This window comes from Danio rerio, chromosome 2, assembly GCF_049306965.1.
Source record: "Danio rerio strain Tuebingen ecotype United States chromosome 2, GRCz12tu, whole genome shotgun sequence".
NCBI classification, from domain to species: Eukaryota; Metazoa; Chordata; class Actinopteri; order Cypriniformes; family Danionidae; genus Danio; species Danio rerio.
In genome coordinates this window covers 16,561,969-16,572,732 of record NC_133177.1, presented here as the reverse complement: position 1 = coordinate 16,572,732, position 10,764 = coordinate 16,561,969, and the positions used below count along the sequence as shown (strand labels likewise).

The following is a 10,764-nucleotide window of genomic DNA, read 5'->3' as shown; positions in this document are numbered from 1 at the left end:
GACATCCGTGTCGCTAAAATCTTTGTAAAAAGTTTATAATCTGTGTTTAAAAGAGTGATTGGTCGCCAATTTTTTAAAATTTTCTTGTCATCTTTTTTAAAAAGCAGAGAAACTATTCCTAATCTAAAATCCGCAGGTAGTTTGTTAAAATTTTCGAATTCATTAAAAACAGTCAGTAAAACCCCAGCTAAAATGTCCCAGAAACATTGATAAAACTCCAGGGGAAGACCGTCCATTCCTGGAGACTTCCCCTTTTTAAAACTTTTAAGAGCTTTATCTAAATCTTCTTTCTTAAAATCTTGGGTTAAAACTGAATGTTTTTCTTTTTGTACTTTTTTGTCTAAAAAATTTAAAACCTCGTTTAAAGCGTCCTCGTGTACTATTTTTTTCCCATATAAATTTTCGTAAAACTTTTCGACTTCTTTTAAAACCCCCTCTGTGGTATTTAAAATAGTCCCCTCATCGTTTTTAATCTTTGATATCCCACCTCCCTTTGTGATTATTTTTTTAAAAAAATATCTTGTACACTTTTCATTTTCTTCAATTTTTTTCTCTTTTGCTCTTAAAATCACTCCCCTGCTATTTTCCTCTGCTAAAACCAACATCTCTTTTTTAACTTCTTTAATTTCATTGTTAAAATCAAAGCCCATATTTAAAAGGTTAAAATATCTTTGTAAACGTTTTTGCAGCCCCAACATGTGTTTTTTCCTTTTGTTTTTTCTCTGTTTTCCTATTTTTTTAAAATATGTTCTTGTCCTCCCTTTAACCATTTCCCACCACTGTGCTCGTGTATCATAAAAGTCCTGGAGGGTCTGCCATTGGCTGAACTGCTCCCTATATCCTTTAACCACTTCCTCCTCTTCCAACAGGGAGCAGTTCAGCTTCCACAGCCCTCCGCCTATCGTCACACCAGGGGGAAGTGAAAGAGTGCAGGATAGTATTGTGTGATCAGAAAAAAAGGTGGGGGTCAATGTAGCATCCACGGGCGGGAAATCTCTTGTAAAAATATAGTCTATTCGAGAGGCACTGGTGCTGTCACTACTGAACCAAGTGAAGCCTTCCTCTCTTGGATGCACTTGTCTAAAACAGTCAACTAATTTAAAATCTTTAACTAAATGGTTTAAAAGAGTTGATGTTTTGTCCAATTTAAAATCTGCCTTTTTCCTGTCTTTCTGTGTTAGAATACAATTAAAATCCCCTGCCACCACTAGGGGAGGTTTACCAAGCATGTGGGGCTGCAAGTCTTCTAAAAGTTCATATCTCTCGTTTTTATCAGTGTGTCCGTATATATTTAAAACATTAAAATCTCTTCCTAAAAAAGTCAGTGTTGCTAAAAAGGCCCGCCCATCTCTCACCACAGTGGTACCCTTCACCAGAATGTTGGGATTGTTTATTAAAATTGCGACCCCATCATTTTTGTTTTGGTTCGATCCGCTCCATAGGGAGGGACCTGGGGTCCACACGTCTTCCCACTTTCTGTAATTAGAGATAAAAGGTAAGGCACATTCTTGTAATAAAAACACATCAGACTTTAAGAGTTTTAAAAAAGATAAAACGCTTTGTGCTCGAATGGGGCTCCTCACACTTCTCACATTAATAGTGGAAATAGTAAGGGCCATGAGCAGATGAAAAGGGGATATGAACATTTAAAAGAGTTACAGTTAGTTTACAAAGATATCAATGGTTTTAAAAACAAGATAAAAATCAGGTTATGTCTTGTTGCATCTGCTCTTTCCCTATCCCAACAGGTGTTGGGTCAGGGGAGGAGATGCTAACCACTTCAGAAGCCACAGAGAAGACCTCTTGTAGCTCCTTCGGTGATGATGATCTTAGCTTTACATGCAGAAATGAAACTCCATTAGGAGAACCTAAGGGCCATGAGCGGTCTAGATCTTCCGATTTGGAACTATCTAGCCGCTCTGAAGCCCTCAGTCTTTTCTCCTCCATTTCCAGAGGAGATCTCGCAGCCCGTTTCTGCATCTGAGCATAAGGAAGTGAACACTGAGTTTCACTTTGACTAGCGTCAACACTTGCCTCAGAGACGGTGAGGAGAGAGGAAGCCGTTTCCTCCTCCTCATTGGCTGTTACATTTTGTGTCACACTTTGTTGGGGAGGGGCTTCCTCCCTCTGTTCAAATAAAATGGGTGACTCCGCCCCTATGGCCGCCCCATTTCCTTCTTCCTGGCCGGTTCCTGTGGCTGGCAGGGAATTTCCCGCCAAAACCACAGGGACCGCCTCCTCCCTTTGTTCGACCATGCTTGCTTGTGGGGCGGCCATTTTGTTGTTTTTCAGCTTGTTGGCAAAGCTTTTTGGGCAATCTCTGAAGAGATGGTTTTCTTCTCCACACAGATTGCACCGCCTGCCATTGGTGCACTGCTCAAAACTGTGACCAACTTCTCTGCACTTCCCACAGATTAACTCCTGGCATGCTTCAGCGAGATGCCCATTCTTCCCACACTTTCTGCACAATTTGGGCATCCCCTGATAATGAATGTAGCCCCTGTTCTCTCCAAGCACAATCATTGAGGGCAGATGTCTCAGGCCCTGGTAGCCCCCGGCATCTTCCCATTGTTTAATGGGAATTCGCCAGGAGCAATTCCAGATGCCATCCTCATCTAGCACCTTGACTGGCTGGCCTCGAACAGTGCAATATCTGCCCAGCCACACACAAATGTCATCTCCAGTAACTGTTTCATTAAACATTCTGACAATCACAGTTTTAAGTGTGTTGTCAGAAAGTTTTTCCACAGTAAACATGGAAAACTGGATCTTAACCGCATCAAACCTTTGCCAGAAGTCATTTAATAGGGAAGCAGCTCTAAAACTAACATCAAATCCTTTTCCTAGAGGCAGAGTCACTATACAATTCAGGTCTTCAGGTCTAAAATTTAAGGTTTTTTGTATCAGCTTCCTGGAGAAGTCCAGTCTGGACATCTCCAGGAGCTTACCATTTTTTTCTTTTAATAAAAAGCGTACGCTGTGGTGCCTCCTCACGCCGGCACGAGCAGCCGACATGGTGGAGGCACCAACAGCTTAAAACACACTAAAACACTAAAACCACAATAAATAGCCAATAAATACTTAAAACGTCTTACCTTAAAAAGTGCAATTCCTTTACCTCTCAAGGGTTGAGGGCTCACAACACAGGAGTAATTGTGAGCCAGGAAACCTCCAAGAGGCGATCGCTGTCACTGCCCGCGAGGTAAGCCCAAGTATAATACTGATAAGAACAGATTTTTTCTTTCGAAAAAAATTTATTGACAGCGTTTCCCATTTGTTTCTTACATCACAATCATATTTAAAAACATATCTCTTCACTTAGTTTCATTTGAGTACTTAACAGTAAATAAATAAAAAATGAATAAATATATACATAAATAAATAAATAAATAAATAAATAAATACTTGCAAAAGTACTTTAAATGAACATAAAATGTCAAGTGTATAGAGGACATGTTTTTTTTAAAAAAGGCAAACAAATGAAAGACTAAAAAACAAGCTGTTCAATAAAAATTAAAACGGGTCTAAAAAAGAATCACGGTCTAGTCACCATTTTAACAACGCAGGACTTAGTAAAAATGAATTGAAACATAAAACACACATTTTAAAACATTTCAATACACATTAAAAGACATATGGCACTTAACAAAAACACTTTAAAATCAGGGTTTGTGGAGGAAATAAAAGTGTATGTTGTGCGAAAGTCTTTTGTGTGTGCGTGTGTTATGTAAAAAAAAAGTCCTTGGCGTAGATGTTGATAAAAAAAAGTGATAAAAACCAGTCCGTTAAAAAATGCATGAAAAGCAATAGTAACAATAAGAAGATAAAATCATTTCTTTGTCCAGGATCGAGGGTGAGTCATACCAAAAAAAAGACCATTCACACCAACTCTCCAGGACGGTCACAGCCCCTGTGTTTCAAGGGCATAGCGGAGATCCCCCTCCTCTGGCCTGCTGGCCCGCTGTTCCCGTAGCCTGAGTGGTGAGGGTGCATCTACGGGCGGCCAGGTACGGTGGCGGCCGGGACCTCCTCCGTGCGACCCCGGCCCCCTTGGCCTCTTGTCAAGGTCCGGTACCCCTGTAGCGTGGTTGTTATCAGTCCCTTTGTCCCTTGCAGGGGTACCGTGACCTGCTTCCCCACCAGCAGGTTTCTTGTGACCCAGATGGCATCCTTGATGGCGGTCAGGGTGAGCCAGAGCGATGTAAAGTCCTGTTTTGTCATGTCTTTCACGCCCTGGCCCACCCCATGGATGATAAGGTGGTAGTCCATCTGGGCCCTCCCCGCCGGCAGGTACTGATGATACAGGGGGCCGGTCCTGGCCCACAGGTCCCGCGCAGCGCCGCACTCCCAGAGCAGGTGCCGCACGGTCTCTGGGCATCCACACCCAGGCCGTGGGCAGACGGGGTTTCTGGCCATGCCTCTGGAGTGCATGACCGCCCTGACCGGGAGGATCTCATGTGCCACCATCCACAACAGGTCCTTGTGTCCGTTCTGGAGAGCTGGGTGGGCCGCGTTCCTCCACACTTGTTGGGCCTCACATAATGTGAGGCCCGGGACCCGACTCACCGTCTCTCGATCCTGCACAAGAGAAATGAGAGCCTTGTGGTTAGTTAAAATGGTGACATCGTTAGTCTCTAAAACATACTTCTTTAAAAATTTCTTTATAAAATCATACTCCCTAGGTAAATTAAAAGACACTGGGTACTTAAGGTCCACTGCTAAAACTTTCAGGGTTCTCAGGTAGGACCCCATCCAGAAGCGAGTCATGGCAGCCGTCTTGTTTTCTCTGGATGGGGTCAACGCGTAACTAAAATGCAGGGCGGTGAAGCGGCTGCCTAAAAACAGGTGGGGATCCGGGAGGCCTTTTCCACCATGTCCGGGCTTTTTCTTTAACTCTGTTCTTCTTAGGCGCTCCCACTTGGATCCCCACAGGAAATAAAACACCGCCCTTTCCAACTTCCTGATAAAACGTCTTGGTGGACTAAAAACAGAAGAAACAAGTAAAATGAGTGGTAAAATTACGGATTTAAAAATCAAAATTTTACCCTCCATTGTTAATTTTCGTAACCCCCAGAATCCCAACTTTTGGTTTACCTTTGTTAAAATGTCGTTCCAATTTTGCCCTCCCCCACCCTCTTTGTCAAATTTTACCCCTAAAATTTTAAAATCATTTTCCTTAAAAGTCAGCTCTAGTCCCTCTGTGACGACGTTACCCCACGGCCCGAAGAGCTGGGCCTCGGACTTTTTTCGGTTTAATCTGGCTCCCGAGGCCCGACCGTAGAAATCGGTCAAATCCATAGCTCTTCGGGCCGAGGTGAGGTCTGTCGTTAAAAGGGTAACGTCGTCCATATATAAAACACAAGATGCTGTCAAACCCCCCGGAATTTTAAAACCTGTAATCCATTTATCCCTTCTCAAGAGCTGTGCCAGTGGTTCAATGCAAACCACATACAGGAGTGGGGATAACGGACACCCTTGACGGACACCACTGCAGATATTTACTGCTTTTGTTAAATGCCCATTTACAATGATTTTGCTGACAAGGTCGTTGTACAGCAGTCCCACCCATGCTAAAAATCTTCCCGGGAACCCCATTTTTTCCAGTACTTGTAACAAGTACTGGTGCGAGACTCTGTCAAATGCTTTTTCAAAATCTAAATTTACCACGGCTAGACGAATGTTTCTGTCTCTCGCGTAACAGATGGCATCTCGGATCAGCAATAGGCTGTCCGTGATCTTCCTCCCGGGCACAGCACAGGCTTGATCCGGGTGGATTACATCCTCTAAAACTGTCGACATCCTTGTCGCTAAAATCTTTGTAAAAAATTTATAATCAGTGTTTAAAAGAGTAATTGGTCGCCAATTTTTTAAAATTGTCTTGTCATCTTTTTTAAAAAGCAGAGAAACTATTCCTAATCTAAAATCCGCAGGTAGTTTGTTAAAATTTTCAAATTCATTAAAAACAGTCAGTAAAACCCCAGCTAAAATGTCCCAGAAACATTGATAAAACTCCAGGGGAAGACCGTCCATTCCTGGAGACTTCCCCTTTTTAAAACTTTTAAGAGCTTTATCTAAATCTTCTTTCTTAAAATCTTGGGTTAAAACTGAATGTTTTTCTTTTTGTACTTTTTTGTCCAAAAAATTTAAAACCTCATTTGAAGCGTCCTCGTGTACTATTTTTTTCCCATATAAGTTTTCGTAAAACTTTTCGACTTCTTTTAAAACCCCCTCTGTGGTATTTAAAATAGTCCCCTCGTCGTTTTTTATCTTTGATATCCCCTCTCCCTTTGTGATTATTTTTTTAAAAAAATATCTTGTACACTTTTCATTTTCTTCAATTTTTTTCTCTTTTGCTCTTAAAATCACTCCCCTGCTATTTTCCTCTGCTAAAACCAACATCTCTTTTTTAACTTCTTTAATTTCGTTGTTAAAATCAAAGCCCATGTTTAAAAGGTTAAAATATCTTTGTAAACGTTTTTGCAGCCCCAACATGCGTTTTTTCCTTTTGTTTTTTCTCTGTTTTCCTATTTTTTGAAAATATGTTTTTGTCCTCCCTTTAACCATTTCCCACCACTGTGCTCGTGTATCATAAAAGTCCTGGAGGGTCTGCCATTGGCTGAACTGCTCCCTATATCCTTTAACCACTTCCTCCTCTTCCAACAGGGAGCAGTTCAGCTTCCACAGCCCTCCGCCTATCGTCACACCAGGGGGAAGTGAAAGAGTGCAGGATAGTATTGTGTGATCAGAAAAAAAGGTGGGGGTCAATGTAGCATCCACGGGCGGGAAATCTCTTGTAAAAATATAGTCTATTCGAGAGGCACTGGTGCTGTCACTACTGAACCAAGTGAAGCCTTCCTCTCTTGGATGCACTTGTCTAAAACAGTCAACTAATTTAAAATCTTTAACTAAATTGTTTAAAAGAGTTGATGTTTTGTCCAATTTAAAATCTGCCTTTTTCCTGTCTTTCTGTGTTAGAATACAATTAAAATCCCCTGCCACCACTAGGGGAGGTTTACCAAGCATGTGGGGCTGCAAGTCTTCTAAAAGTTCATATCTCTCGTTTTTATCAGTGTGTCCGTATATATTTAAAACATTAAAATCTCTTCCTAAAAAAGTCAGTGTTACTAAAAAAGCCCGCCCATCTCTCACCACAGTGGTACCCTTCACCAGAATGTTGGGATTTTTTATTAAAATTGCGACCCCATCATTTTTGTTTTGGTTCGATCCGCTCCATAGGGAGGGACCTGGGGTCCACACGTCTTCCCACTTTCTGTAATTAGAGATAAAAGGTAAGGCACATTCTTGTAATAAAAACACATCAGACTTTAAGAGTTTTAAAAAAGATAAAACGCTTTGTGCTCGAATGGGGCTCCTCACACTTCTCACATTAATAGTGGAAATAGTAAGGGCCATGAGCAGATGAAAAAGGGATATGAACATTTAAAAGAGTTACAGTTAGTTTACAAAGATATCAATGGTTTTAAAAACAAGATAAAAATCAGGTTATGTCTTGTTGCATCTGCTCTTTACCTATCCCAACAGGTGTTGGGTCAGGGGAGGAGATGCTAACCACTTCAGAAGCCACAGAGAAGACCTCTTGTAGCTCCTTCGGTGATGATGATCTTAGCTTTACATGCAGAAATGAAACTCCATTTGGAGAACCTAAGGGCCATGAGCGGTCTAGATCTTCCGATTTGGAACTATCTAGCCGCTCTGAAGCCCTTAGTCTTTTCTCCTCCATTTCCAGAGGAGATCTCGCAGCCCGTTTCTGCATCTGAGCATAAGGAAGTGAACACTGAGTTTCACTTTGACTAGCGTCAACACTTGCCTCAGAGACGGTGAGGAGAGAGGAAGCCGTTTCCTCCTCCTCATTGGCTGTTACATTTTGTGTCACACTTTGTTGGGGAGGGGCTTCCTCCCTCTGTTCAAATAAAATGGGTGACTCCGCCCCTATGGCCGCCCCATTTTCTTCTTCCTGGCCGGTTCCTGTGGCTGGCAGGGAATTTCCCGCCTCCTCCCTTTGTTCAACCATGCTTGCTTGTGGGGCGGCCATTTTGTTGTTTTTCAGCTTGTTGGCAAAGCTTTTTGGGCAATCTCTGAAGAGATGGTTTTCTTCTCCACACAGATTGCACCGCCTGCCATTGGTGCACTGCTCAAAACTGTGACCAACTTCTCTGCACTTCCCACAGATTAACTCCTGGCATGCTTCAGCGAGATGCCCATTCTTCCCACACTTTCTGCACAATTTGGGCATCCCCTGATAATGAATGTAGCCCCTGTTCTCTCCAAGCACAATCATTGAGGGCAGATGTCTCAGGCCCTGGTAGCCCCCGGCATCTTCCCATTGTTTAATGGGAATTCGCCAGGAGCAATTCCAGATGCCATCCTCATCTAGCACCTTGACTGGCTGGCCTCGAACAGTGCAATATCTGCCCAGCCACACACAAATGTCATCTCCAGTAACTGTTTCATTAAACATTCTGACAATCACAGTTTTAAGTGTGTTGTCAGAAAGTTTTTCCACAGTAAACATGGAAAACTGGATCTTAACCGCATCAAACCTTTGCCAGAAGTCATTTAATAGGGAAGCAGCTCTAAAACTAACATCAAATCCTTTTCCTAGAGGCAGAGTCACTATACAATTCAGGTCTTCAGGTCTAAAATTTAAGGTTTTTTGTATCAGCTTCCTGGAGAAGTCCAGTCTGGACATCTCCAGGAGCTTACCATTTTTTTCTTTTAATAAAAAGCGTACGCTGTGGTGCCTCCTCACGCCGGCACGAGCAGCCGACATGGTGGAGGCACCAACAGCTTAAAACACACTAAAACACTAAAACCCAAATAAATAGCCAATAAATACTTAAAACGTCTTACCTTAAAAAGTGCAATTCCTTTACTGATAAGAACAGATACTACACTTGATCTTAGCCAAAAGGCCGAGAAGCGATACCCACAAACTGTCAGCAGTAGGAGCCGCAATCTACGCCACAAATAATACAATGTCGGCAAGCATAACAGGTACTAATTTTTAACCCTTAAACCTCCAGCACATTTGCTGACAGACAGACAGACATAACATTTTAGGCTTAACTAAGAGCCGTTGGTGACCAAAAACAAACTCCAAGCTTGAATACGGCAAAGAGACGTGACTATGGGCCGCTGGTGCCCAATGAGGGTACTTGAAAAGCCCCTGTTTGAGAGACTTTTCCGACCAAGTCAGTGTAGTTGCCATCCCCCCTTCAGAAGTCCAGACCAGGATTTTGTCTGGGCCGGCCTCGGAGATCAACCTGTCTTCCTTTACCTGCTTGAGCCTTGGGAAAAGACTTCCATGCCCGTATGAGCCACCACAGTCAGCGGGAATCAGTGACTCTTTTTTGGGGCAGCTCCAGCTCTAAAGGAACCCCTGGAAAGGACTTGCATGGCATTTCTTCCATGCCCGCGTGAGCCACCACATCAGTCACTCCTTCTGGGGCAGCTTGAGCTCTTGAAGGAGCCCAAGAAAAGACCTCCAGGGCATTTCTTCCAATCCCAAACGAGCTGCCCCAACTAGCAGGAATCAGTCACTCTTTCTGGGGCAGCCTCAGCTACTTAAGGGACCCCTGGGAAGGACCTCCAGGGTGATTCTTCCATGCCCACTTGAGCCACCACAGTCAGCGGGGAAGGAGTCACTCTTTCTGGGGCAGCTTCAGCTCTAAAGGGACCCCTGGGTAAGACTTGCGGAGGGTTTCTTGAATGCCAAAACGAGCTGCCAGCAACTGGCAGGAATCAGTCACTCTTTCTGGGGCAGCTTGAGCTCTTGAAGGACCCCAAGAAAAGACCTCCAGGGCATTTCTTCCATGCCCAAAGGAGCTGCCCCAACTAGCAGGAATCAGTCACTCTTTGTGGGGTAGCTTCAGCTACTTAAGGGACCATTGGGAAGGACCTCCAGGGTGATTCTTTCATGCCCACTTGAGCCACCACAATCAGCGGGAATCAGTCACTCTTTTTGGGGCAGCTTCAGCTCTAAAGGGAACCCTGGGAAAGACCTCCAGAGAGTTTCTTGCGTGCCCGAACGAGCTGCCAGCAATTGGCAGGAACCAGCCACTCTTTCCGGGGGCAGCTTCAGCTCTGAAGGGAACCCTGGAAAATGACTTCCAGGGGGCTTCTTGAACGCCCACGCGAGCTGCCAGCTCCTGGCAGGGATCAGTCACTCTTTCTGGGACAGCTTGAGCTCTTGAAGTAGCCCAAGAAAAGACCTCCAGGGTGTTTCTTCCATGCCCACTTGAGCCACCACAGTCGGCGGGGAATCAGTCACTCTTTCCGGGGGCGGCTTCAGCTCAAAATGGACCCCTGGGAAAGACTTCCAGAGGGTTTCTTGAATGCCCTAACGAGCTGCCAGCAACTGGCAGGAATATGTCACTCTTTCCGGGGCAGCTTGATCTCTTGAAGGAGCCCAAGAGAATACCTCCAGGGCATTTCTTCCATGCCCAAACGAGCTGCCAGCAATTGGCAGGAATCAGTCACTCTTTCCGGGGCAGCTTGAGCTCTTGAAGGACCCCAAGAAAAGACCTCCAGGGCATTTCTTCCATGCCCAAAGGAGCTGCCCCAACTGGCAGGAATCAGTCACTCTTTCTGGGGCAGCCTCAGCTACTTAAGGGACCCCTGGGAAGGACCTCCAGGGTGATTCTTCCATGCCCACTTGAGCCACCACAGTCAGCGGGGAAGGAGTCACTCTTTCTGGGGCAGCTTCAGCTCTAAAGGGACCCCTGGGTAAGACTTGTGGAGGGT

At 44.2% G+C, this 10,764-nt stretch overlaps 1 non-coding gene across 1 annotated transcript; it reads right to left on the bottom strand.

The window, feature by feature from the left end:
• Positions 1–8,753: 8,753 nt before the first annotated feature.
• Positions 8,754–8,945, bottom strand: LOC141379443 (U2 spliceosomal RNA). The gene has a single exon (XR_012396061.1). It is a non-coding gene; the product is annotated as a U2 spliceosomal RNA (small nuclear RNA).
• Between the last annotated feature and the right edge of the window lie 1,819 nt (positions 8,946–10,764).